We start from the raw sequence: 25934 nt of genomic DNA on the forward strand, positions 1-25934 counted from the left end.
TGTGGCTCAGTTGGTTAAAATGTCATCTCATAAACCGAAAGGTTGCAGGTTCAATCCCTGGCTGGGAGTGTACAGGAAGCAACCAATCAATGATGATGTGTCTCTTTCTCTCTCTCTAAGCAATGAAAAAGTATGTCCTTGAGTAAGGATAAAAAGTAAGTAAAAATAGTACATTTTACATTCAGTCATACTCTCTCAAACAAGCACATACAGTATACATACATATGTATTTTAAGAGTGATGATGCATATTTTTGATTTTATATATGTTTAAGTAGGTCCCATACTTGCATATAATATTTTTTAGATAACAAAAATAACAAGCACTGTTGTGACACTTAGCATGTGTTTTCACACACGTTCACTTAGTGAGGACAAGCACCCTATGCACTACCCACTGTTATCATCACACCCATTTTACTAAGGAACAGAGGCACAGAGAGGTTAAGCCATGTGCCTGAAGTCACACAGCCAGTGAGTAGCAAGCCAGGATCCCAGCGAAGGCAACCGGCCTTGGAATCCGCACACTTCGAGGCTGAACGGCCCTCACGCTGCCTCTGCATCTTATTTAGTTTTCAGGTTATAAAGGCAACATGCTCCTTGGGAGGGGGGGGAATCAAAAAGCACAGAAGGAAAAAGAGGTCACCTGAAACTGCTCCGCGTGTCGATGTTTTGTTGCATATTTGTCCAGCTCTGTTCCACATGGGTGTATGACCTAATGTCAAAGTTTGGTCACGCCTGACATAGACTCTGGGTCATCTGCTTTGTCACTTAATATGCTGAAAATACAAGGGTGCGCGTATGGTTCTGAACACACGTACATTTTATATACACAGTCCGGGACAAAGAACGCCCCCCCTTTTAATTACAAAACCTTTCGTTACAAAATCATAAGCAAGTAATCCTGTAACATAACAATATCACACACAAGCATACCCTATGCCATTCCAGGTGAAATGTTCAAATTAAAACTATTAATTATTACACCCATGTTATTACCCTTCCAACCACACTCCCACGGGCGTTACTTCTGCCGGACCCTGAATGCAGTCGGTATTTTCACAGAAACGGTAGTCAAGGATACACAATATTCTGTGCCTTTTTTTCCACCTAATTTTTCATGAAGACCATCCCCAATCACACGGGAAGAACTTCTCATTCTTTTACCAAACTGCCTCATGTGCCATCGACTGCTTGCACCATAATTTCTTTAATGAGTCCTATGTGCAACTATTATTTCACGTCTTCTTCACTGAAGAGGTGACGTTTGACCTGGGACCTAAAGTACGGCAGACGGGTGAAAGTCAGGAGAAAAGGGAAAGAACAGAGTGGAGACGCAGGCGGCAGCACACGCAAAGGTCCTACACAGAAGTTTCCAGAACCAGGTGGGTCACCAGATGGTGCCCAAGAGGACAGCAGAGAACTGACCATGTTAAGCATCACCAGGTCTGAAGATAAGTCCCATCTCCATCCGATGAGCAGTGAAAGCCAGGGAAAGGCGTGGGTCTGGGAGAGTTAAATGGGAGTCTCGCTCCCCTTCTCTGAGAACCTCTGCCCAGGCCAGAGCTTCCCCACCCTCAACGGTGGGGACTGGCTCAGGGAGAAGCCTTGGCTCCAGGGCTCTGTCCCAGGTGGCCCGTGCCCCTCCACTCCCCTCCAGTGAGCCAGACAGGCACAACTCTGGGGACTTGCCACCTCCTGCCCCACCCCCGCTCCACCTCCCCCAGGGCAAATGTTCTCTGCAGTGAGTTGGGACTTCTGTCATCTCCCGCCCAGCACCGGGTTTATAAAGATACAGGAGAGGTGTTAAGCCTTCAGTAATTATCACCTCTGGGGAGGGAGGGGGGAGTCCAGATGGGGTCAAGAGGAGAGTGAGTTTATTTTGCCTCAGAATCCCGGTGAACTCCATGTTGCATTAAAGTCCCAAGGCCTGGACTCAGGGCGGGCCCCTGCTCCTGGATTAGAGGGGAGGGCAGTCGGAGCCGCCGCTGTCAGGATGTTCAAACAGAGGAGGCAGTCTGGTGCTCGCAGGAGCCAGCGGGCTGGGGCAGAACCGGGCTGGGGCAGAACCGGGCTGGGTGTCGACAACACCCTTCACCGTTTAATGGCCATTTTCTTTCGACTGGACTGCAGCGGCCTGCACGGCGCCCCTGGGAATCAGGACTGCTTCGCCCAAGCCTCAGCTCCAGAACAGAAAACGGTCATGTTTTGATTGGGATTTTCACATTTTATGAGTTCCAGAGTCCCTTCCAAATGCTGAACACATGGGGGTTGGGGGGCTGAGAGACAGACTGGAGTGGATCCAGCCTTTAAAACTATCCCAAGACCTCACGAACCCTCTGGGGTCTGGGGTGAACTGATATTCTGGGATGCAAACTGCATTTTTAAAAACATCCTCTTCCTCTTGTCCCTGAATTTCTTCTGCTGAGGAGGAGCCAGCAGCAAACGTCCAGCCAGTCTGCCTGCGACCCCTCCCGGCCCTGCCAACGGGCTCCACACCTGGGCAGGGTGACGGCTGTGTTCCAATAGTTATGATTACAGTTGTTATCGTATTGTAAGTACTGCTGTATGTCCTGTATAAACATAACTATAATTACTCATAATGATGTTATCATTGTTACTACCTACTGTTGGGGGCTCTTTCAAATGTACTGACATTCAGGTCTCTCTACAGTCTTACTAGGTGGGCCCTGTTATTATTTCCATTTTACAGATGAGAGAACAGTCGGATGCAGGAACTTGCCCAGGGTAAGCAGCTCACTGGTGGACAGGGCTGGACTGGAACCTAGCTGGTCTCGCTCTGCGGAGGTACCGTCTGACGGGGCGGCAATGGCGCTGTGCGTCCGCGCCAAGAGGGGCTGCGACTGGGAAATGCACCCGGGGCGGTGAGGGTGGAGCATGAAGCAGGGAAGGTAAATTTCCTCCTGCAGGTCTTCCGATGCTGACTGCACGTTAAAATGAGAACACTCGGGACATGCTGGGTTCCATGAAAATCTATTACTAACATTAATTCACCCTGGGTCTTCTTTCTGTAAGTGGCTGTGAGAAAATTTAAAATTCCACACATGTCATACTTTATTTCTACTGGACTGCAGCACTGGACCAGTCTTACCCGCCGCCCCGGGCTGTCTAGGGGCAGAGCGGAACCTGCCTGGGGCCCTCAGGGCATACCCGTGTTTCCTCCTCTGAAACGAGGCGATAACTTCACCTGCACCCCATCCTGAGTGCCCCCTGGCTTTGCCTTCCTCTCCACTCACACCTCTCACTGCTCCCCTCTCTCCACAGCCCACCTGCGCCATTCTCTCTCCCTGCCCTCATCCATGCTGTTCCTTGACTTGAAATACTGTTCCCTGCCTTCCTTGATTAACACATCCCTCACCTCCTCCAGCCAGCCAATTCCCTGTGCTTGTTCCCTATTGGTACAGCCCAAGAGGCGACCACTGTTGAGGCAGAAATCAAGTGTGCAGGGTGCCAGCCCCACATCCCAGAGCAGAATAAGGACAGTGGGTTTGGAGCTTAGAGGCATAAGAACCTGAACTCTGGGTGACTTCTGCACCAGCTCACACCCTCTGTGAGAGCAGGGAAGGGCCTGGGGCGCAGGGGGTGGGACAGGGGAATAAAGAACAAAGGCCTTCACCCCAGAATAGGGGCAGAAGGGAGTCAGTTCCCAGTCCCAGTGCCATCCAGGGGGTGGTCTGGGAGTAGTAACTCAAGGCTGGCTGAAGAACAACAACAAGAAATTACAGCGTTTACAATTGGTTTAAATCTTGCAGGTACAGCTCTTCCTTACTCTGCCGATGAACTGTTTGGCCCTGCTGACCGTGTTTTCTAAACCTCCCCTGGGGTCGTGCGGAGAGGGCGGACGGCTTCAAATCACGATTCCATCAGAAATCTGGGGAAGCGGGGCACCCCAGCTGACGTCCCATCTTGCCCGAGGAGTAGCATATACTAAAGAGCCAATAAATATGTGTTGAATAATAAACAGATGGGGGAATGGGTGAAGCTATATTTAAGAATAAATTCATCTAGAGTAGCGATTTTCAACCTTTTTTTTTAATCTCACAGCACAAATAAACTAATTACTAAAATTCCAGGGCACACCAAAAATATATTTTTTGCTGATCTGACACAGAAAAAATAGGTATAATTTTGATTCATTCACGCCAGGCAGCTATTGTTGTGTTGGCTGTTGTCATTTTTTTGTTTTAAATTTGAAAATCTAAGGAAAAAGAGGTCAGTGCCCCTGACTAAATATAAATAGTCAGGTATTGTATGTTTTAAAAATTCTTGCAGCACAGTGGTTGAAATGGCTGCTCTAGAGAGAACTGAGCCAATTCACAAAATAATAGGGGCCCAGGTGCAGAGAAAATATGGGACGGGGCTGAAAGAAACAGCGGCGCCCAGTTTCCGTGACTCGTGGTGACCGTTTACGGGCGTGGAAACTGATCCTCCAACCCCTGGGATTCCCTGGGAAACGCGGCACGCGTGGTCACTCACCTCTACGGCCACCGTCCCTATTCACCAGATAAACTCCTCGTTTCGATTAAAGACTATCAGAGGGAGACTTCTAATAATGTAAATTTTCATTCACTCTGGCCCGGTTCAATAAATAAGAATATTTTGCAGTTCAATTTAAAAAAATTATGCTCATTGATTTTTAACATACCCTTCACTTGTTTGTTTTTTTTTTGAAATAAACGTATCAGAGATGCTAATAGATGTGCGTGTGTTTTCTTTCTCATAAGCTGCCCACGACGGGCAGCACCAAGTGCGGGAAAGCTAAGAAATGATGAAAGGCGAAAGCTGGGCCTAGAGCTCCTCACGAATCCCAGCAATTTGGGGACGAGCTTTAATCCCCTTTCTCACTGGCTCTCTCCTGGGGGTGCACCGCAGTTACATTTATCCTGGCAACTGAGACTGTTTTGGTTGTATGCCCCTGACGAGCCAGATGACCTTGGACAAGCCAGGTGACCGCTCGGGGCCTCAGTTTTCCCACCTGTAAAGTTTTCCCTCCTGCGTGTTTGAGTTGTTTTTTTTTTCCCAGTCACAAACGGTTGTTCGGGAACTGGCACCGTTCGCCCCTGGTTTCTGCCATCGGAAGCTCCCTGGGCTCCACAGGTCTCCCCTCCGCCTGATCCGGACACACGGTGATTTCTGAGGCCCGGCAACGAGGTGTTCGCAGCGCACGGGCGCGCACAATAAAAGCACTGGTCTAGCGCACAAAGGAAATGAGCTTCCCGAGAAATGCCCCCGTTTATGAAAGGGCAGAAGGAAAAGAGAGGCTTTCCACTCCGCGGAGGTTTCAGCACTCGGGAGGGAACATTGCCCAGGCATCGGATGTCTCGGGGAGCGAGGGGGCCGGCGTCCCCCTGGGTTAATACACATATGGAACATGTTAAACAGGGAGGCGAGGGAAGTAAGAGTATACACGAGTTCAAGAGACACCTCGATTTGTTTCTGGGAAAGGAGGAAATTGGCGTACATGGCAAACAAGCCGAAAGGTTGAATTAAGTTAAATCCCAACAGAGGAAATCGGCACGGGCTGGATGGGCCAGAGTATTTTTTTCTTCCTTTCCTTCCATGTGCGTGTATGTGTGTGCGTGTGCATGTGTGTGTGGGGGGGGACTGTCACATTTCTTTTCCCCATATTCTTCTACTCATAAACCTTGTCTGCTCAACACAACTGGACCAACATGTCCGAGAAAGGAAGGTGCCCGGAGTTCTAATCCTAATGTGGCCACCAGCATGGTGCGCGACCTTGGGCAAGCTTCTGAACCTCTGTGGACCTCAGTGTCCCCAACAGCTTCTGGCAGTGACTTTGCTCAGCGGGTAGAGGGCAGGAAGATGGAATTCAGCAGCCGAGAGATTTGTTGGAGGGAGCCCGTGTGATCCAGATTCCCACCTCCACGCGCCAACCTTTCCCTGAAATTACCTCAACCCCTCAAGAGAAAGGGGCAGCCGGAGAGCCCGGCCCCAGCTGTCCGTGGGCGAGAACTGTCTGGATTTCGGTTAAATCAACGTTGCAGGATTCTCTAGAATCTGTAGCTGAATCTTTTTTTTTTTTTTTTTCACATAGAGGGTACAGGTTATAGGTTATGACAGCAATGACTTTAATTATCAAAGAAATGAAAACAATTGACATGGCAAACTAAAGGGAATTGTTAAAAAAAAAAAAAAGACCATAAATCTTTACAGACTGAATCCTGAGTAGCCATTAAAGTTCAGATTTTCACAGATCTGGTCACATGGGCAAGTTCTTATACACACAAGTAAAACAAGCGGGACTCAGAACTGTGCGTAGAACTAGAGTCAAAATTGATAATGTATAATGTCAGTGCGTGCAAATATTTAGGCACAGATTCCGGGGTTGGTAACCTCTGGCCCACAGGCCGCACCCAGCTTACTGACTCTTTGTGAATAGCCTGTGAACTAAGAATGGGTTTTGTTTTGTTTTGTTTTACATTTTTAAAATGACTGAGGAAAAGATCAAAAGAAGAATCATGCTTCCTAGCACATAAAAATTATGTGAAGTTCACATGTCAGTGCTCCAAAATCAAGTCTGACTGGAACATGGCCGCACTCACCCCCTTCCGACTTCTCGGGGGCTGGGGACCCACTGCGGCGGGAGGGGCTGAGGCGTCACAGCGGAGGGCACGTGGCCACAACGCAGAAAATGTGTCTACCTGCGCCTTCACAGAAAAAGCGGGCGCACCAGGCACGAAGGGACAACTAGAAAGGAGATACTCCAAAGACTGTGTTGTGGGATGGCTGGATTGAATTGGCTTTTAATTGTACTCTTATGTACCTCTTGTCATTTTCACCTTTTCCTAACAAGGTGACTATGGGATGACTTTTACACTAATCAACGTGTGCGTTTCTTAAATATCCTACACAGAGTAAAGGCCTGATTTGCAGAAAACAGTCTTCCGAGGCTGGGACGAGCTGTAGGTGCCAGTGAAAACCTTCTCACTCCAGAGCTTACCATCACTGGCTACCACCATGTATTGAGTGTCTGCTATGTGCTGAAATTCTGCCACCGTCTCTATCTGCTGGGTGTCATTCAAACGTCACCACCACCCTGCATGGGAACTGCCTGTACATTTCCCTCTCACAACTGGCTAACCTGAGGCTCAGGGACACAAAGCTACCTTTTCAAGATGCATGAGGAAGGGGTCAGAGTCTTCCCACTGGTTTTCTGACCCCAGAGCACAGTTTGTGGCGGGAAACCCTGCCTCTCCTGGGGTAGAACAAAGAGGCTCCAGGTGGGACTCAAACCCTTCCTCCCAGAGACAGCAGCGTGGGCAGCACTCCACACAAGTCACGGAAAAGTAAGTATCTTCCCCCGCACACTTGCCGGGGTGTCCAAGAAGGTGGTGTCTCCGTTTGTCGCAGATGTGCGCTCTGTTCTGTCATCTGCCCTTTAAAACGTTATGTAACCATCGTATCGCTTTCCCATGTAAGAGGCGGGGCAAAAGCCAGCCACAAATTGTGAGCAAGGAGCTGAGCCGCTGACCAGATGTACCAGTCTGAGAGCACTTGACCTGCCGGCCCAAAACAGTTAACACAGGCTCCCCTAGAAATCCTGTAGTTGATGACATGCCCTTGTCCCGTCCCCGGGGACCCCCTGCTTCCTCCACTCCTATTTCCCAACCCCCCATGGCAGGCTAACACAGAGCCCCCAGAGGAGAGAAGAGCAAACACCGGTCACAGGTCCACTGCGCACCTCCGCTGAGAGCGAAGGAGGTGGACGTGGGCGGCAGCAAGGGAGCAGTGGGGTCCAGGAGAGAAGGAGTCGCCCAGAGGTGGCTCCACACAGTGATGGGGGACGGAGACGAAGGGAAGAGCCTGTTTAGGGAGGGGAATTGGTGAAGGCCAGTGAAGCTGACCCGCTCCGGGGGTCCAGCAACAGACACACCTGGGGCTGGTCCCAGCTCTGCCATTTACAAGTCCTGGGATCCTGGGGACGTCCCTTAAGCTCCCAAAGCCTCCGTTTCCTCATGTAAAGGAATAATATTATATGCCACTTCCTTGGGCTGGTATAAAAACTGAACCAGAAAACGCAAGGAAAAACTTAGCATGCTCTGGGACATACAAAGCACTATAGAATAATGGACATGTTATTATCATCATGGATATTTTTGTCGTCATTATCACCACGGTGACATTAGGTCAGTTGGTTTGGAGGTGGTTTCGGCGTTCAAGGCTCCTTGAGAGTCAAGCAGCAAGATGGAAGAGAGAAGACCTGGAAGCCTTCGGATTTGAACCAGGAAACACGGGGCGCCTTTCACATCACAAACCCTGGTGATCCGAGCCCCCACTCTGCGCCTGAGTCTCAGTTTCCTAGTCTGTGAAAATGATTATAACATCTTCCTCACTAGATTACTGTAGAGACTGGGGCAGGTGGGTAAAATTAAAACATCTCTACACATCGGTTATTTTCCTGTGACTCGAGTGATGTGATTTCTTACAAGGGTGAACGAGTGGACTGCTCTGCCTGTTGCCCGCCTGCCCCCAGCACTCATCACCTTTCTTTTCTTCGGATTCCTCACCACCCCGCACCCACCACCACCAAGGCCGCAGCGGGGCCTTGAAACCGTCCTGCACATTCCACCCTGTCTCATCTCTGAAAAGCCGACATTGTGCTGGAGTAGGTTTCCTTGGACAGCCTGCCCGGCCCCGGGAGCTGCCTGCTGGTTGCAAGGGGAGGTGCCGAGGTGCAAATGGGAAGCAGGTTTCTTTCCTTTTGAAGCTTCCCAAGGTCCCACACTACTGCCTTTCACATCCTGAAATACTGGACTGAGCTCTGGCCAACAAAACAATCCCCTTTAAGACTCGAGGGACAGCCTGGAGAGAGAGAAAGGGACATCTTGGAGGAGACTTTTCTTGGACCAGTGAGGCTAGGACAGACTTGGCTGGCAGTTGGGATTACACTGGAAGGTGTTCTCCTCTGGGAGACTGCACCACTGAACATCTTTGAGATGCAAGGAAGAGAATATTCGGTGACAGTGACAATGGAAGGACAGTTTAAATGGAAGGACACTTTTCTCACACAGCAGGAGGCCTTGCAGGGGCTGTTGCTATGGCTGATGATGGCAGGGGTCAGTGGCAATGCCTGTGAGTCACTCTGCCTTCCCCTCGTGGTGACAAAATGGCTGCGGCCACTGCTGCCACCAAGCCCTCCCCAGATAAAACCCAAATTAGGGAGGCAGGAAAGAAGATCTGAAGGAAAAGATCTCTCTCCTTGCAAACCTGTTTTTTGTTTTAGGAAAGAAATTCTATACTGAAAGCCTTTCTCAAAGCACCCCCTTCCATCTTATTGGCTAGATCTGAGTTACTTGTCCACTTTGGACCAACCACAGGCCAAAGGGCAGGGGTTTGCTGATGTCGGTGTAGATCACTGTGATCATTCCCCGGGGCTGGCTCATTGTGGCCCTGAAGGAAATTGAGGTTTTGTTAGCAAAATAAAAAATGGTAAGGAACTCAACCACCTAGCAGAGATGGTTTCTGGGGACCGTGTGTGATCATCCTCTGTCTATCCTGCCTCAGCTGGCATGAGTCGGGGCTCTGGAAATCTTTGTTGAATGGATGGTGAATGAATGAATGAATGAATCCAACCTGGCATCTACCATAACACCCAGTACTTAGTAGGAGCTCAGTAAACATTTATGAATAGCACTGAGGGTACTTAAGAATGACCTGTCAAATGAACTATAATCCCCAATTCCCAGATTCTTTGTTTCTTAAAGAAGCTGATGGACAAAAGGGCAGGGGACACACCCTTTATCCAAGCAGTTTTCAAAGACCCAGATATATGGTCCAAGACCACATATTGACAAAGTCCTTCTATAGAAGACCAGATAGCGTATATTATATTTTAGGCTTTGCGGGCTATACGGTCTTTGTTGAGACCACTCCGCTGGGCCAGTGTAACGTGGAGCAGCCATACATACACAGAACAGCCTGGCTATGGGCCAATAAAACTTTATTGGCAAAAAAAGCAGGCAGCTGGCCAGACCTGGCCCGAGGGCTCTAATTGGCCAACTCCCGCTCTAGACCACAAACGCAGGATCCTGGGCTGGAACACGGCCATCCAGCCCCAACATGGCAGCAAAGCCAAGGGTATTTGGGCCTCTGTGTTAGGACCCCCTGAGAGGTACCCTCGAGACAGGGATCGATGTGCAAGCCATGGGGGGAGGGCAACGCTGTGGAGGGTTAAGGGGAAGAAGTGGGAGGGGCAGATGCAGGTGTGAGGCCTTGAAAGAGAGGGGGAGAAGGAGGGAGGTCTGGGCAGGGAGAACCCCCGACCGCAGTGAGCTTCGACAGAGTCTCAACAGACTGATGGGCGACCTCAAGTGACTGTCACCTGCTCCTGGAGCCTTGCCAGCCTGAAGGGGGTGGGCGTGAGGCAACGTCCCCACCCAGCCTGGGGTGGTGTCCCCCTCTTCTGGTCAGCACCGGGGGCAAAGTACGTAAACACCCTACCATAGTTCTTTCTGCTTAGAAACTGCTGGACCCAACGTGTGGTCACTTCTGCCATTCCCACCGTGTGTCCTGCTATTCCTGCTGTGTTCAGGACCTTCCCACAGCCTCGGGGTGTGTGGGTCCTGAGGGAGTGCACCTTTCTCCTGCAAGATCCTGGAAGAGTGAAGATGCGGGGTGGTCCCTGGGGATCCCCAACCTCCTGAACCTCTAGGCGGGACAGCTGCATTTCCCGAAGTGGGTGCTGTGGAACCCTGGGCTGTGGGAGGGTGAGGCAGTGCACCAGATGCTAAGCCAGAGTAGGCTGTGCTTGACGAAGTGAGAAACATTTTTGAAAAATAAATGTACACAAGTTCCCTTCCTGCAAATCTTCTCACAGCCTTCGATCCAAGGTTCAAAGGGTTTCCTAAGCATACCTTTTGCCAGCGCAGGGTCGCACTGCAGTGGGAGGGGCCCCGTGAGCAGTCCCGGAGCCTGGTGAGCCTGTGGAGATCATCCCCGCCAGCTTCCCACGTTCCCCAGGACTGTCCAGGCCATAGTCCTGCAGATGCCAGAGAGGCTTGGAGAGAACCAGTGCGGAACACGAACTCGGGGCCCAGGCCTACCTGCCTCAGTTTCCTCACCTGTAAAATGAGTACAACAGTCATTCCTACCACGTAAGGTTCTTGTAGGAAATAAAAGGAACTACTCTGTGCAAAAACGCTGGGAACAGGCACTTGGAAAGGAGCGTTCACATGCCACCCGCTGCCGCCTGCTGACATTTCACATCCCTCACCTCCGCTCCCGCAGGAGCGCTTGGAAATTCGCTCAAAATGTCCAACCCCAGTGAATGGAAAGTCTGAGACTGTAAAAGGGGTTCGGTGAAACTCAGTACCTGAGGGGAGGTGAGACGATTTCCTGGAGGAGCAACCACGGGTCAGGGAACCGCCCGAGTCCGTGTTTGTGGCACGCCAGCAGGTGCCGGGTCGGCACGCCTCCCCGGGGGCCTGGCTGCAGGGAAGCTCCGCAGGGAGACGCGAGGGGCCGGAGCCCGAGCCGCAGTCAGTGACGTTCCCCAGAATCTTTTCAAAGTGTCAAAGGATATTGGAACCATGCTAGGGCGCGCAGCAGCATTTTAAACGTCGCGAAAATTGGCCACTTTGGAAACAATTTAGTTCTACTCTGCGTATTAAATCATTTCCCCGTTTTACGACTTATAGAGAAAAATAATAATAAATTATTGTCCCCCGAGGTACTGGGAGAAATTGTGCTGCAGCAGTAAGTTATGGTCACTTGTACTATTTCAGAGACATCCGTAGCCGTTTTCATTTCAATAAAGAAACAGATTTCGTGAAAGGTGTGATGGGAAATCCATGTTCCTGGATCACGGGGGTTTTAGCACTGGGGGGGTCCCCTTTCACCTAACTCCATAAGCAAAATTATTTTTCAATTATAGGAGCTTTGGGGGCACCAATGAGCCTGGTGAATAGACATCTGGGCATGAGCTGGATACGTGGGGAAGCTCAGGGTCAGGGTCAGGGTCAGGGGTATGTTAGTGAATCACAGTCCCGAGACAGGATGGTGGATCTTCCTGCTGATTCTTGCTTTGATCTATTTATGGAAGGAGAAGCAGCAATGAGAATTCTAGAAATACATAACCCAGGGGTTGATTCTGACTGAGTCAGAAAAGTATGTTTCATTAGAGAAAAAAGTACTTGTTCCGACACTGAATTTGCCACATGAAGAGGAGCAGGAGAATGAGCTGAGACAGAGAGATGGGAGTGACGGAACGGAAGCAGTGCTGGGGGTCACGGCCACGTGCCCGGGGCCAAGAATCAGCAACCAAACAGCACCCACCGTCTGCTCTCCTGGAAGCTGGCAAGTGACACGTGGGGGGTGCGGACGACATCTGACCATTACAGTTATTAGATGTGGAAGAGGAAGACCCCCGTTACCCCCACCTCCGAGTCTTCACGACCCTGCAGGATCCCCTTCCCTTGAGCAAAGCGCTTCTACCAGAACACCACACCGCTGGATACTAAAGTGAGCGTCCGGTCCTGGACACTCACACACAGGTGGGGTGTGGGGAGAAGGAAGGTGCTTCTAAGATGTAAAGCAAACAGCTCTCACGAGAAACCAACTTTTCTCGGGGGTTCTCCCGGTTTAAACGCACCTCCTGCACACATTACCTGGGCCACCAGGACCCAGCAGGAGGAGGGAGCTCATGGCAGTGTGCCGTCCTTGGGTCCCGTCGTGGCAGCCCCAGCAGGAGGCCTCCTTGACCATGGGGGTGTCACACTTGGACAAGTGCAAACTCAGCCAGGCTGTGGCCATTTCAAAAGCTTTTCCGCCCCTGAAAGCCTGAAGCGGCTGCAGCAGCAGGCAGAGAGAAGCTGGACAGCCACTCGTGGCCTCCGACTTCCCAGAAACTTGGCTTTCAGCCACCGAGACCAACAGCCTGACACCCGGGCATCCAGGAGTCACCAACCATCCAGGCAGAGTGACTTCCAAAGTTGTCACCTGATGGGACATGAGGGTGTGGGGGAGACAGAACCAAAAATGGGGAGAGAAAGCGGAGCTGCATGGAAAGAAACTGTCCCCTTTGGCCTCAAAGTGTCACCACCAATCTGGCTCTGCCGTGTGGGAAACAAGAAGGACAGTTACCGTGCTATTCTAGAGACTTCCAAGGAGCAAGGAAAACTCTGAGATGGTATAATAAACGGTTTTTCAGCATGAGTTGTGAGCTAGAATGATTGGGAGAGAATTCTGGATCTGCCACCTACTCAGGGAATCTTGGACGTGTGCTCTGAGTTTCTGGGACTTCCGCTTATTTATTTGCAAAACAAGGATCACGAGCAAACCAACCCCAGAGCGGCTGTGTGGATGAAAGGGGATGCGTGTTTAAAGAGGATACGTTTCAACAACATGTCATCGGTGCTGAGTCAGTGTCTTAGTGACTGTCACGGGCAAAGGTGGATAATACGAAATTGAAAAGGATCAAATGGACCCATCAGTTTCTCCCCACCAATGCTGGACTTGCTTTGGAAAGTACAGTGTCCACAGGTGGCCCTCTCTGGAAGGCCTGAGATGCACTGGGCTGGACGGAAGGTGGCTGAGTCACTTCCCACCACGCTTGGAAAAGCGGCATGGCGTGGGCAACACAGGAAGCTAAAGGGTAGGAAAGGTTTCATCCCCAACGGCCCCTCCCGGGCAGGACTTCAGAGAGATGGAGTCAGCATCCTAGCCTAAGACTGGGGAAATCACACAGCCAGGGGATTAAATCAAAAATCGTGTGGCAAGCTTCGGGTCAAAATGGGGAAGATCCAACTGGTGCTGGAACTCAGGTTCAAAGTCAGGGACTGAAACCGAGAGTCAGCTGAGGTCAGAGAAGACGGAGGAAGAACAGGAATGTGTAGTTAATTCGGAAATCCGATCACATCACCCGGAACCCAGGTTCTGTCTTTCCACCCGGTTGTTATCCGGGGGTTGGCTTGTCCTGTGAGACTGCCCGGCATGGCTCCGAAATGATGCTCAGGTCTAGACATCACGGAAAACAGTTTCCAGATGCAGGAAAGAGAACATCTGTTTCTTGTATCTCTTTTTAAGAGTGAGAAAAGCCCTGGCTGGTGTGGCTCAGTGGATCGAGGGCCAGCCTCTGAGCCACAGGGTCGCCCGTTCAATTCCCAGTCAGGGCACACGCCTGGGTTGTGGGCTAGGTCCCAAGGGGGACAGGGTGCCTGAGAGGCAACCACACACTGATGTTTCTCTCCCTTTCTCTCTCCCTCCCCCTCTGTCTAAAAACAAAAAAAATAAAATCTTTAATAAAATGAGTGAGAGAAAAACATCTCAGGAAAGCTCAGCAGATTCCCCCTCAATTTCTAATTGGCCACAACCACATCATATGACCTCACCTAAACCAATCACTAAAAGGCAGGAAGGAGGCACCATGATTGGCCTGGACCCCACAGGATGCACAGACCCACCTTTCTGTGGGACGGGAGCTGGGGAGGGGCCCACCTTCTGTGAAGTGAATGGCTGACCACGTGATTCCCGGGCGACAGTGGAGCTCTGTGTCCAAGGCTGCGTGGGAGGGCAGCCGCTGAGCAGTCAACCAAGGGCATTTTACGTCTCAGCCCTCGTGATTTCCTGTCCCAACCTCAGATTTTGTCCTCTGACAACTGGAAAGTTTAGGCACCATGCTAAGCATTTCAGTGCTGCTTAACTGTCACACGGAACACGATGAGGTAGAGGGAGGTGCCATTCTGACCCTCATTCACCGTTAAGAAAACTGTCAGCGGCGAAAGAACTTTCCTAAGGTAACGGTTACAGAATGGCAGACTCAGGGCCCTTGAAACTGACGGGTTCTCGGGCTGGGCTGCCCAGGACGACAGCCATCAGTCACATGCAATTCTTCAAAGGACTTCGAATAGAAAGTCGCACTGGCCACACTGGCCACATTTTAAGTCGCACTGGCCACATTTTAAGTGCCTAATAGTGGCGTGTGGGCTGGAGGCTATCACGGCGGAGAGTGCGGGCACAGAACATTTCCGGCATCACAGACAGTTCTGTTTGGGCAGCGCTGTCCTCCCAGAACCCAAGACCTTAACCACTCCCTGCAGTGGTTCCACGTGACTCACGGGGTGAACCAGTGGTCTTCGTGGGGGTTCCCCAAGTAACCCCAGCAAAGGCAGAAGATTCCCACTTCCTTGACCCCACTTCCAGAAAAAAGGCTCAATCACAGCATGAGACTCTTATTTTTTTTTCTGAGAAACTTCTAAGCGACCAAATACTAGGGGAAGGGAGAAATTGAAAGGCATTTCCCCTATCCTAGGACTGACTCAGAGGAGGAAGAACTGGAAAGGCAACGAGGCAGTAGTGCCCTTTGAACTTGGAGATGCTCAAAATCCCACTCTGGGGAGCCTGTCCCTCCACACCCATGTCCAGCAAAAGCCCTGCCAAGGCCACGTCCCCTGGTCCCCAGGCTCCTCCCAGCTCTCACGCAGGCTGCCAATCCACCGCAAACGTATTTCCCAATTCAGGACATTGTATCAACATCAGGTGACGACGATGTGGTTTGAAATGCAACACCCAATGAGAGCCTCAGACGCTCCTCCCCTTGATCCACCCCTGCAACCATTCCTCAGTGGCCAGTGCTCAGGAGTCGGTTTGCAGTCTGGCTCATCCGACTTTCAGACCCCGGAGAGTTGGGGGGCTGAGAAGGCCCCTCCACAAAGGTGCTTCAGTGGCAGTTGGCCTAATGCACGTAGCACGTGACTATCTCCCTTCATTCGTCCCCCTTTGTGCTCAGCGCAGCCCCACCTTGGGGCTGCGGGAACAAAGTGCCCTCGGGAAGATGGAGGGCGTCTGGGAAGAACTGGGCTTGAGTCCCTCCTCTGTTACTCTCCCACCCTCCCAGAAAGGAAGGTCATCGTCCTTTAAGATCCTATCACTATAAAAAGGAGCAGAAATCACCAACCTTCTGATGTCGCTGTGAGGATCTGAGGAGGACACAGTTACAAACCATCAGGCACCTAACATGCCTTCAAATAAATGTTCCTTCCTCCTCCTTCCCATTACTGGATACGTGCCTTAGAAATCTGGATAAAACTGGGATAAATTTCGCAAGTACCGTATTTTGCAGTGTGTATGCGCACTTTTTTTTTTTTTTGCCCAAATTGTTTAGGGAAAAATAAGGATGCGCATTATACGTGGATATAATGATTACATACAATAATACCATGTACAATTCCAGCAAAACATTGGTGCGCATTATACACGGCAAAAATCAGGTGCTCTGGACAGGGAACCAGAAATATCAGCACATTTCGACCACAAGAATTTTTAAAACAGGCAACACCTGATTATTTAGTCAGGTGCACTGACCCTTTTTCCCTTAGATTTTCAATTTAAGAAAAAAATGGTGACAGTCAACAGATACAACAATAGCTATCCGATGTGAATGAATCAAAATCACCCATTTTCTTGTAGAATTTTAGTCATTAGTTTATGTGTGCCATGAGATGACCACGGAGGAGTCGATGCGCACTCGGACCTACATCTCTCCAGGCAGGCTGAGCTTCCTCTCTCAGGACAGGTGATTGACACACCAAGGTCACCAGCATACTTCACCCGGACCCCATTCCTTGCCCTCACCCCATTTTGATCCACCAGCCTATCCGAGATCTTCCCTTCTAAACTCCATCTTTAGCCACCGGCTCCCTGACCTCCTCCCCTTCCTCTCTGGCACCCATGGTCCTCCTCCAGTGTGGGAGGCTGGGTACAAGGTGAATCTCTGGGACCACACAGGGACACCTCCTGCCCTGCTCAACTGAAGTCACCTTCTTCAGGGCAGACCTCGCTATGGAAACGGAATGTGATGTCAGGGGAAGAGGAACGACACACCCCGCAGAAACCTCAGCCCCGGGGAACATCAATAAAGAAAACCAGCCCGGCACTGCTCCTTCACAGTCTACCTCCCACGTATCCCGCTGCGTCAGACAGAGCGGCAGGTGTCCTCTGCGGCTGCGAGGGAAACGGGGCGGAGAGCAAGTACGTGTTTTCAATTGGGAGGCAATGTCTGAGATGGGAGGAGGCGTGCCCGGCACGCATGTGCACGACACGTGTGCCGGGCCCCATGCTATCAGCAGAGTTCCGGGTCCTGGAAGGCAGGGACGTGGTGGGAGGGTGACTGTGTTCTGTCAGCTACTGTGGGCTCATCTGGAAGGGCCCCTGAGCACCGGGACAGAGAGGGGACGCTCCTCCGGCCCACTTACACAGAGACATATTTCTGCCCAGGGGTCAGGCCAGGACACTGTGGGCAGACACCGTGGACAACACGGCCATCTCCACAGACATCCGGAAACACAAAACGCTGAACTTGAAAAGTGCCAGCGTGCCCCGAAGTGTGTTCTAGAGAACAGCAGCTGCAATGTAAAAAGGGGGAGTCGAGAGACGGGAAATTCTACCATAAATAAAGCAAAACGTGTTTTTTATTACAGCACGTTTGAGAGTCTTTGGTGTCTAAAGCACATTGTGAATTTCAAAAGAGACAAGTAGACAAAGGCTTCCAAGCTGACGTGAGCATGGAACCCTCCTTTGCTGAGATGTGTCTTTCTGAGGAATGTTTTGCAGGGAACACCAGCCAATCTAAGCCTTTCCACCCACATGATAGACTAAAGCCCATGCGCCGAGGCATTCGCCCTCAATAGCTCTCAGTGCTCTGGGGAAACCCAGGTGTCCTGACTTCTGTCCCAGGGCCCAGCTCCACACAGTATGAACAAGGAACTTCATTTGTCCATCCACACAATGAACATTTCTCAGGCACCAACCCTGTACCTCCTTCTGGTCTAGCTACAGCAGATACAAACCAAAAAAAAAAAAAAAAAAAAAAAAAAAAGGCAGGGCCCTCACCTTCAAGGAGAGTCTCACGTACTGGAATTTAAGTAGGCAGTCAATTAGAGCTCAGGAAGTCTCCGCTTTGCATGGTTCCAACACGCACAGATTTCATTTATCACGGATTTTAAATAACACCAGTCCCCAGCGATACCGTCCACGTTTCGGTTACCACATTCTATTAACCAGAAGTAATTGCATAAAGTACAAACCTTGCTGTTGACCTTCAGCCATTATGGAAATAATAGCCGCACATCGCGATTGGTGATCAATCATGCCACTTTTTCCCAGGTCTGTTGCTGGCGGGTCACAGCACGTCTGCTGTTCAGTTCATGTACAGGCACACAAAGCGTAGCTGGGTCACTTCCCTGGGTCTCAGGGATAAGCCCACACGACACCTTCCCTAAGTGGGTAGTAAACCAAAAGAAGAGAGTCAGTAAAGATGAACATGCAGCAAAGAACTGCAGGTGACGCTGGAAGTTACAGCAGAACCCACATCCACGATATTACACAGAAACGGCTGACGGGGGAAATGTTGACACTGTCACCATTTGAGCAACTCTCAACAGGCAGCCAGGGGCACTTAGTGAAGGGGAATGTTACCACCATGAATGAACACAGTGATGAAAAAGATAAAGATGTCATAGAGGAAGGAATGCTGGAGTAAACCCTCATGTAGGAGGAGCCCCTGGAGAGAGTGTACGGCATTGAAAGTGCAAAGAATAATATCGGCTCCTTTCAAACTTAGAAAGGAGAAGGACCCTTCGAGGCACAGAAAAGGAAGCTCACTCTTGTCACACGTGAGGCACGAGGCTAAACATGGCCTTCAAACACCTTGGTAACATTTTCACAAAGAGTCTAAACACTTCAGCTCTCCATATTTCTAATTTTTAACGTGCAATGTACAAAATAGTAGTTTTAGATGGGATTTCAGCACTTTTCTATACAGCCAACCATAAAAGAGCTTTGAATGTTTGGGCAAATCTTAAGGGTTACAGAACAACTGTTGTTTTCCCATTGATTAAGGTCACTTTGCAGGGTTGCAGCTTGCACGGTCATTTCCACGGTCCTGTGCTGCCACGCAAAGCAAGGACACCCCGGACTGAACACTCAGTTTCTCTGTTTCAGAGAGAATCAGTCAAAAGCCCAACAGAAAAGCAGAGGCACACTCAAATCAGTCACTTAGGAAGGGTTACGCTACACTTTTTAAAAGCGCTACGTAAGGTGTGGCTATAAGAAACATCCCAGGCAGAGCACAGAATCCCGGGGCGGGCGGCAGCCGACCTGTTACCATCCTGGGCCCAATGGGACCAGGGGAGAATCTGCCAGAACCCAGAAGAACGGAGACTGGTGTGCAGCAGCGTACCTCCATCGGAGCAAAAGGGCCAGCCTGGGAGAGTTTTCAGGACGGCGGCCGGGAACCACAAACCCCACCGGCATTCTCTTCACTGCGCCACTGGCTGAACTTTCCCGAAGCCAGGAGGCCTCGTTAACTGTATATTGCCAACAGGTGGCAGCCCCGGGACCCCAGAGCAGAAAGGTGAACAGTTGATGAGAAGCATCAAAAGGAAAAAAATCCCAAATAAGGCCGTTTCCTGGCTAAATTCCGGGATGTGGGATGTTAAGGGCCTTAGAGAAAGTCTTTTTCGTGTGTTCAGTTTTAACACAGCAGGTAGCCCAAACCTCCCAAACTTGCTTAAACTCTAAGGAGGACTCGGGGAGCAGGAGAGAGGGGTACCTGGCAGAAGTGCGAGGCAAGAAGCGCAGTGTGGCCCTAGGAACAGTTAAAAAGGCATCACGAGCCCAGATAACCTCTCACCAAGCTTCTCTCCCTGGGCCACCGGGCTCCGCGTCCTCTCTCCTCGCCCTCCAGGCCTCTCTGCTTCTCCGTGCAACACCACAAATTACTTTCCATTAGTTCCAGCTGCCAGCAGAGACGGGTTGGTGTCTCCAGCTCCTATAAGGGGGAACCTGATTGGCCCAACTTGTTTCCCCAGCCCGCGCCTGATCCAATCAGCAGCAGCCAGGGAGGGTCACATGACACCAACATGGCTGCTCAAAGCCATCCTGGGAATGAAAAGGACTTTTTCAGAAATCAAAGATTGACAGGGCTGGGCTGTCGCTCCAAAAGATGGAGTTAGCGCACTGGGTCTACTTTTATTTGGAAAACACTTTTTACGAAAAGAATTTTCGTAAAAAGAGCAGTGCCAGGCCCTGTTCCAAGTGGTTGTCTTCACTTACAAGGACTCTTTGAGACAGACGCTACTAGCAGTCCATTTTACAGATGAGGAAACTGGGGCCCAGAGATATTGGAGTGATTTTTTCCAAGGTCACACAGATGCTCAATGGCAAAGTTGATGTTTGAACCCACAGAGCGTGAGTCCAGGATTCACGCTTTTAATCACGATCTTCTACTATCTCTTACTTTTAAATACAAGAAAATGATGGTCTCCATCCCCCAGCCCCTTAAACCCTTCAGAGATCAAGGTGAAGAAGCGCTCAACCACCCTCAACAAACGTGCAGAAAACAATTAAACCCTTCATAGAGTAAAGGCAAAACACCTGTTCCTCCATCCACTCCACTTCTTCCCGTTCCTCTGACTTCTGGCCACAGATTCAGAGAACAGAAATGAAAGTAGGAAAAGAGAATGCTCTCCCTGCTCACCATCTGCAAATCATCAGCAGTGGTACAATTCAAAAACAAAGCACCACAACAAACTACAAAGGCAAAAAATGCCCAACAGCCATGGGATTCAAGGCGTGTCTCCCAACAGGTGCTAACGGCAGCTGATCCGCACAGCATCTCAGCATCTTCTCGTCCCACGCTTCCAGCTCCAGGGCCCTGGGGCTGACGCAAGGTACCTCGGCCCATCTTTGAGGCAAACCAGCCTTCTCCTCGGGAGACCTCATCCAGTCCCATGGATCCAATTAGTTACCAGATGTCGGTGACTCTCCAATCTTTATTCAACCCAGATCTCCCTCCTGCCCTGGAGCCCAACGAGCCAACAACCAGCTGGCCTTCCCCACTTGGATATGACACCAGCCCTTCTAATGCAGCCTGCCCCAAACTGACTCCATCATCTCCGTGCCCAGATGCACCTCTCCTCCATTGGTCTCCACCTCGAAGAAAGTGGTTCCGCCCTATATCCAGCCACCCGAGTCCAAATTCTAGGAATCATCCCTGACGCCTTCCTCTCCCTCTTTACTCTTCTCACGTCTGTTCTTCAAGTCTGGCTCCTTTGATGCTCTAAACATCCCCAGAACCCCTTCACCTCTCTCCATCCCCTCCACCACTCTCCCGGATGGCTTTGGGCTGTGCTGTGGCTTGCCTGGACGGCTGCAATAGTCTTCTAGCAACAGTAATCCTCCCCGTCCAACCTCTGTCCCAAGCTGCATCTTCCCAAAATGCAAGTCTGAACTTAGTTCAGCTTTGCTTACATCTCTTCAAAGTTTCCCTACATACCCTGGGGTCAAACCCCAATTTCTCAAAATAGCCTATGAGCCTGAAGGGCCTGGTGCCCACTTGGCTCTGCGGCTTTATCTTACACTACCCTTCTTTTCACGTGGAACACTCTATGTCTATGGGACTCTCTGGCCTTGACCTTGCCTCTGAGAGGCAGCCGGTGAAATGGCCCCCTGGGTGCCTCCTCTCGTACCTATGCACTTGTATAATCCCTTCCCCTTGACTTTGAGCTGGACCCAGTTGACCCCCTTCTGATGAACAGAATATGGTACAAGCGATGGGATGTCACTTCCAAGATTTCGTTGCAAAAAAATTAGCTCAATGGAAAGGCTCAATTGCCAGAAATTGATGATCTCCAACCAACATTCTGAGGACCTCAGGCAAAGCCACACCAGACCCCCCAACCCAGAGGTACCAACATAATAAAGGCTTATTGTTTGGAGCCATTAGGCACCAATGCATGACCAACAAATGTACAGACTTCCTGATTTCTGAGCTACTACTGCCCGAGCTATTCCTGACTCCTGCATTACTCCTCCCATCCCTCCCAGTGCCACCTTAGTCACCTAACTCCAATCCATTCTCAGGTCTCAGATGAGATGATGCCTTCCCCAAAAAGCTTTCTTTGATATCCCTCGTTGTAGCATCGATCACACCATTCGGTGAGCAACACAAGGACAGGCACCATGGATGCCGGGATTCACTTGGGGTCCCCGGCATCTACAAAAGGACTGGCCATAGAAGATGGTTCAGCGTTTCCTGAATGAAGGCAGGCCGTGGAGAGACTTCCCCACTCCATGCTGAGCTGAGTTTTCTCCGTGCACCCGGCAGATGATTCCATTGCTTCCTGAGTTTCTAGAAGCATGCTTTTCATGTACACGGTTATATCATATTGAGCTCAAATCTGACATTTCCGCTGAGCTTTAACATCTTCTTGTTCATTCTCTTTCACAACGACATGAGGGGCATTACTACCCTCACTTTACCCATAGGAAACATGAGACACAGGGACTGGAATGAGTTGCATTGACAACCAAGTTCAAAATTAAACTTGAGCCTCAAAACCGGTGTCCAAACTCTCAGCCAAGAATTGCCCATAGAAGGAAGTTCTCAGATGAACATGCGCTCTAATTACTAAATGATTTTGTTTTTAAAAAAAATGCAGGTTGCCTTTGCATGTATGACTGATGGTTCTACTGCATCCACCAGGCATCTTAGTTAGCAAATACACTACAATATGAAATTTTTAGTCTCTTAGGGAAAGAGCAGAGAATCAAGGAAATAAAGCAAGACCTAATTAAATTGGATCCGGAAAAAGGGAAATTATGAAAAAAAAACAACACTAAAACGTAAAGCATTTGGAAAGAAATTCGTGGTGATGCCTTCAGATACATATTGACAAGCTTTTTAAATTGTTAGGAAAAAATAAAGCGGTAATAAGTGAACCATGTTAATAAAATAGGACCATTCCCAAGTGGCTTCTTTACAGCAGACCAATACATCAAGCAGGAGACTCGGGCTGGGCTTCACATTTCTCAGTGGTCACAGGACACTTGGTTTGATTTTTTTTTAACTCCATAAGGATTCTATTCACCACGTGTGAGTAACATTTCTAAAACCACAGTTCTGAATTAAATACAATTCAATGGAAAAAATCACAATGCTACCAGTTTCAGATTCTGTACGGTGGGGGGAAGTGCTTTAAAAAGCATGGTGATTGCTTCTTTGGTAACTAAATGCCTGTGGGTAGCACAAAGGCACATCCATCTTATGCTGAACTCCACTCAGATGCAGAGAAGATTCTAGAATCTATATAAGAGATGGCGAAGGGAGAGCCACAGGGTGCAGCAAACCTACAAGTGTTTTTATTCAGCTCTCACCATAACTTTGACTTATTTAAATACTACAGGGTTGAAAAAAAATCCAGATTTCTAGCACCTGGGCCCACATCCTCACATGGCGAGGACTGGCCGGACTCGGCGAGGTCTCCCCTCACCGAGGGGTCTCCCCCCTCCAGAATTCATCAGCTGTGTGTCTTCTACACCCAGTCTATTCTGGTATTTATAGTATCCTCCCGGTCCCTATGGACATGGGGTTGACATTTAAACATTTTAAATATTTTAAATGTTGACATTTTAAATATTCTCACGTTGAAAAAGAAAGTGGCCACCATGTTTTTCAAATTCCATTGGTTGAAACAGAGGTTCACTCTAGTTGCCTTTAGGAAAAGGGAATCTTTTTTATGTTCTTCTTCTCTTTAAAGGAAGCGGTACCAGGAATCTGTCAGGTGCCTTTTCTTCTTTCGCTCGCTGCCTAATCTCTCGGTCCTGGCACCTGGCGTCTCTCTGTGTTCCCCGCCACTCCTTCTCTGGTACTGAGTTCAGCTGCTTCGTGACGTCAGTTGTAACTAACCTAAAACAGCCAGCATGATGGAGCATCTGCCTCCCGGTCTTGCAACTCAGCTGTCAAGCTCTCCAGCCCAGCATCCACTTTCCCAACTCCAATTGGCCCCAACAGGCCTCCGACTGGTGGTGTCACTGGTTCAAGTCAGACCAACCAGTCATTGGCCATAGCTAACGGTCACGCAATGAATCAGGGGGATCTGGGGCCCTGGCCTAATCAGAAGAGGAGATTACGTAGGGCATCGTGGACTCTGGGGAAGATGCACAGCCTTCCAGGGCAAGCGGACCACCGATACAGCCACCACGTCCCCAGACACGGTCCTTAGTCTTCAGCAGTTTGCCTCTCTGCTCCCAGGAGGTGCGGCCTGCCCCAGGGCCTGGCTTCCAGAGAGAGAGAGGGCAGAGTTATGCAAAGGGGAATTATGTACTTTGCTCGGTGACCGAGCCCTGGGCCACGTGCAGGAATGGAAGCAGTTAGTGCCCGTAATGAATTTGTAATGCTCCTCTGCTTGTTTCCTCCCAGTGCATGTGGGCCTTTCAAAAACAGTGTGAATCCACGGGAGAACAGTAATTGGGCTTCTCAGCCCACGGGCCACAGCATCCCCCGCCCACCTCCTCCGAAGTGGCTGTAACAAATTTGCCTCTATTGGCCAGGGTTTGGGAACTCCGCCTTATTTGCCTTTGAGGTAGAACAAAGAGATTCTATTTTCCCCGGCCCCTCCCAGCTCTGAGATGGCCAAGGGCCGAGCCCCATTCTCCAGCCTCAGTGCGTCCTGCACAAACAAGGAAATCCAAGCCACAGGAGAGGCAGAAGGGCCTGGCGGTTAAACTCATGGGGCCTGGCTTCCATCCCAGCTCTGCCCTGAAAGTGCTGTGCAATCCTGGCTACTCGCATCACCTCTCTGAACCTCATCTTCTCCATTTGTTAAATATAGACAATAGCAAACACTTCCTTAGCTCGTTCAGAGGACGGAGTGAAAAGCAACCCACATCAGCTTCGGTCAATATATACAGTCAATATGGCTTCCCTTTCTCTCCTTTGAGGTCCCTGCTTCTAACTTTTTAAAAGTGGTGAAGTCGGGATTTAAACTCACACTCAGGTGCTCACGGGATCCACCCCTGTAATCTCCTGGCTTTCTGAGCAGGGAGAGGTTCAATCTTTCCCCCATCTCGCTGGCCACTTGGGCTGTGTTCAGTGTTTGCCTGAACACACGAGGCTTCATGGACACCTAGTACATATAACTGTGCCTCACGTGTGAGTATTTTTGTGGGCCGGTAGTGTGATCGCCGGGTCAAAGGGTTCTCACTCCTAACTGCCAGAGGTCACAGGGCTTGTTTTAACCCTGTTGCTGGTGGAGGGCTTCCCTCCACAACACCAGTCGCCCCACACTCAGCCTCCTCCTCCTCCTCGGAGGGAGGCGAAGGGGGGCCCTGGCCGGCTTCAGACAGCCTCCCTAACTGTCACGGCTCTGCCGCTGACAGTGGCCCTCGATGTCTCCACCACGCCCCGGGCCCAGGTGGACTTCCCATGGCCAAAGGGAGCGAAGCTGTGAGGTTGGACGACCTCAGTTCGAGTCTTTGTTGTGCCTTTTGCTGGCTGCGGGACCCTGGGCCAGCGCTCACCATCTCTGAGCTTCCGGTTCCTCTTATGTAAAAAGAAGGTCAAATGCAGAGCTGCACAAGGCTTGAAAGGCTTGGAAATAATGGACAGAAAGCCCCAAAGGCAGGGCCCGACACCCAGAGTATTAGCATCTCTGGTCCCCAGCATCTCTCCTCCCAGGCTTCTCTGCCCCTTCCTGTGGCGTTTCACCAAGGATGCCAAGCCAGGAGCTGGGGAGGAGAAGCCTGAGGCCCAGGTCCGCCTTCCGGGTGGGAGCCTCAGGGTTCATGGAAAATCCTCTCCAATAAGACTGTCCACTGAAGATTCAATCATGAGAAGGTCAATGCACTGAGAAATAAGGACCCCTCTCTGGCTCAGCCTTGGCACAGCTATCGGGGGGCTTAAGGGCTCTTTCTCTGGAAGGTGGCTTATTATTATCATTGCGAATAGTGTTATTTATTACAATTTTGACGGCTCTGACATCGGGGAGCCATCCTCACTCTTTTACACAGAGAAGAGCCGGGGGACCTAGTCTCCTAACTCGGAGGAGCACCAGTCCCCCCAAGGCACCCCGACAGACCGGAATCTGCCGCAGAAGGTCCGTGTCTGACAGTCACTCC

General features: G+C 50.3%; 1 long non-coding RNA gene across 1 annotated transcript in view; it reads right to left on the minus strand.

Moving 5' to 3' along the window:
• Positions 1 to 16021, minus strand: part of LOC128628103 (uncharacterized) — a 140038-nt gene extending 124017 nt beyond the window's left edge. The window contains exon 1 of the long non-coding RNA XR_008392437.1: positions 15934 to 16021. This is a non-coding gene — a long non-coding RNA (uncharacterized LOC128628103). The remainder of the gene's footprint in view (positions 1 to 15933) is intronic.
• Between the last annotated feature and the right edge of the window lie 9913 nt (positions 16022 to 25934).

The sequence above is a fragment of the Artibeus jamaicensis genome, unplaced genomic scaffold (assembly GCF_021234435.1).
Source record: "Artibeus jamaicensis isolate MK-2021 breed Jamaican fruit bat unplaced genomic scaffold, CSHL_Jam_final contig_525, whole genome shotgun sequence".
In the NCBI taxonomy this organism is placed as follows: domain Eukaryota; kingdom Metazoa; phylum Chordata; class Mammalia; order Chiroptera; family Phyllostomidae; genus Artibeus; species Artibeus jamaicensis.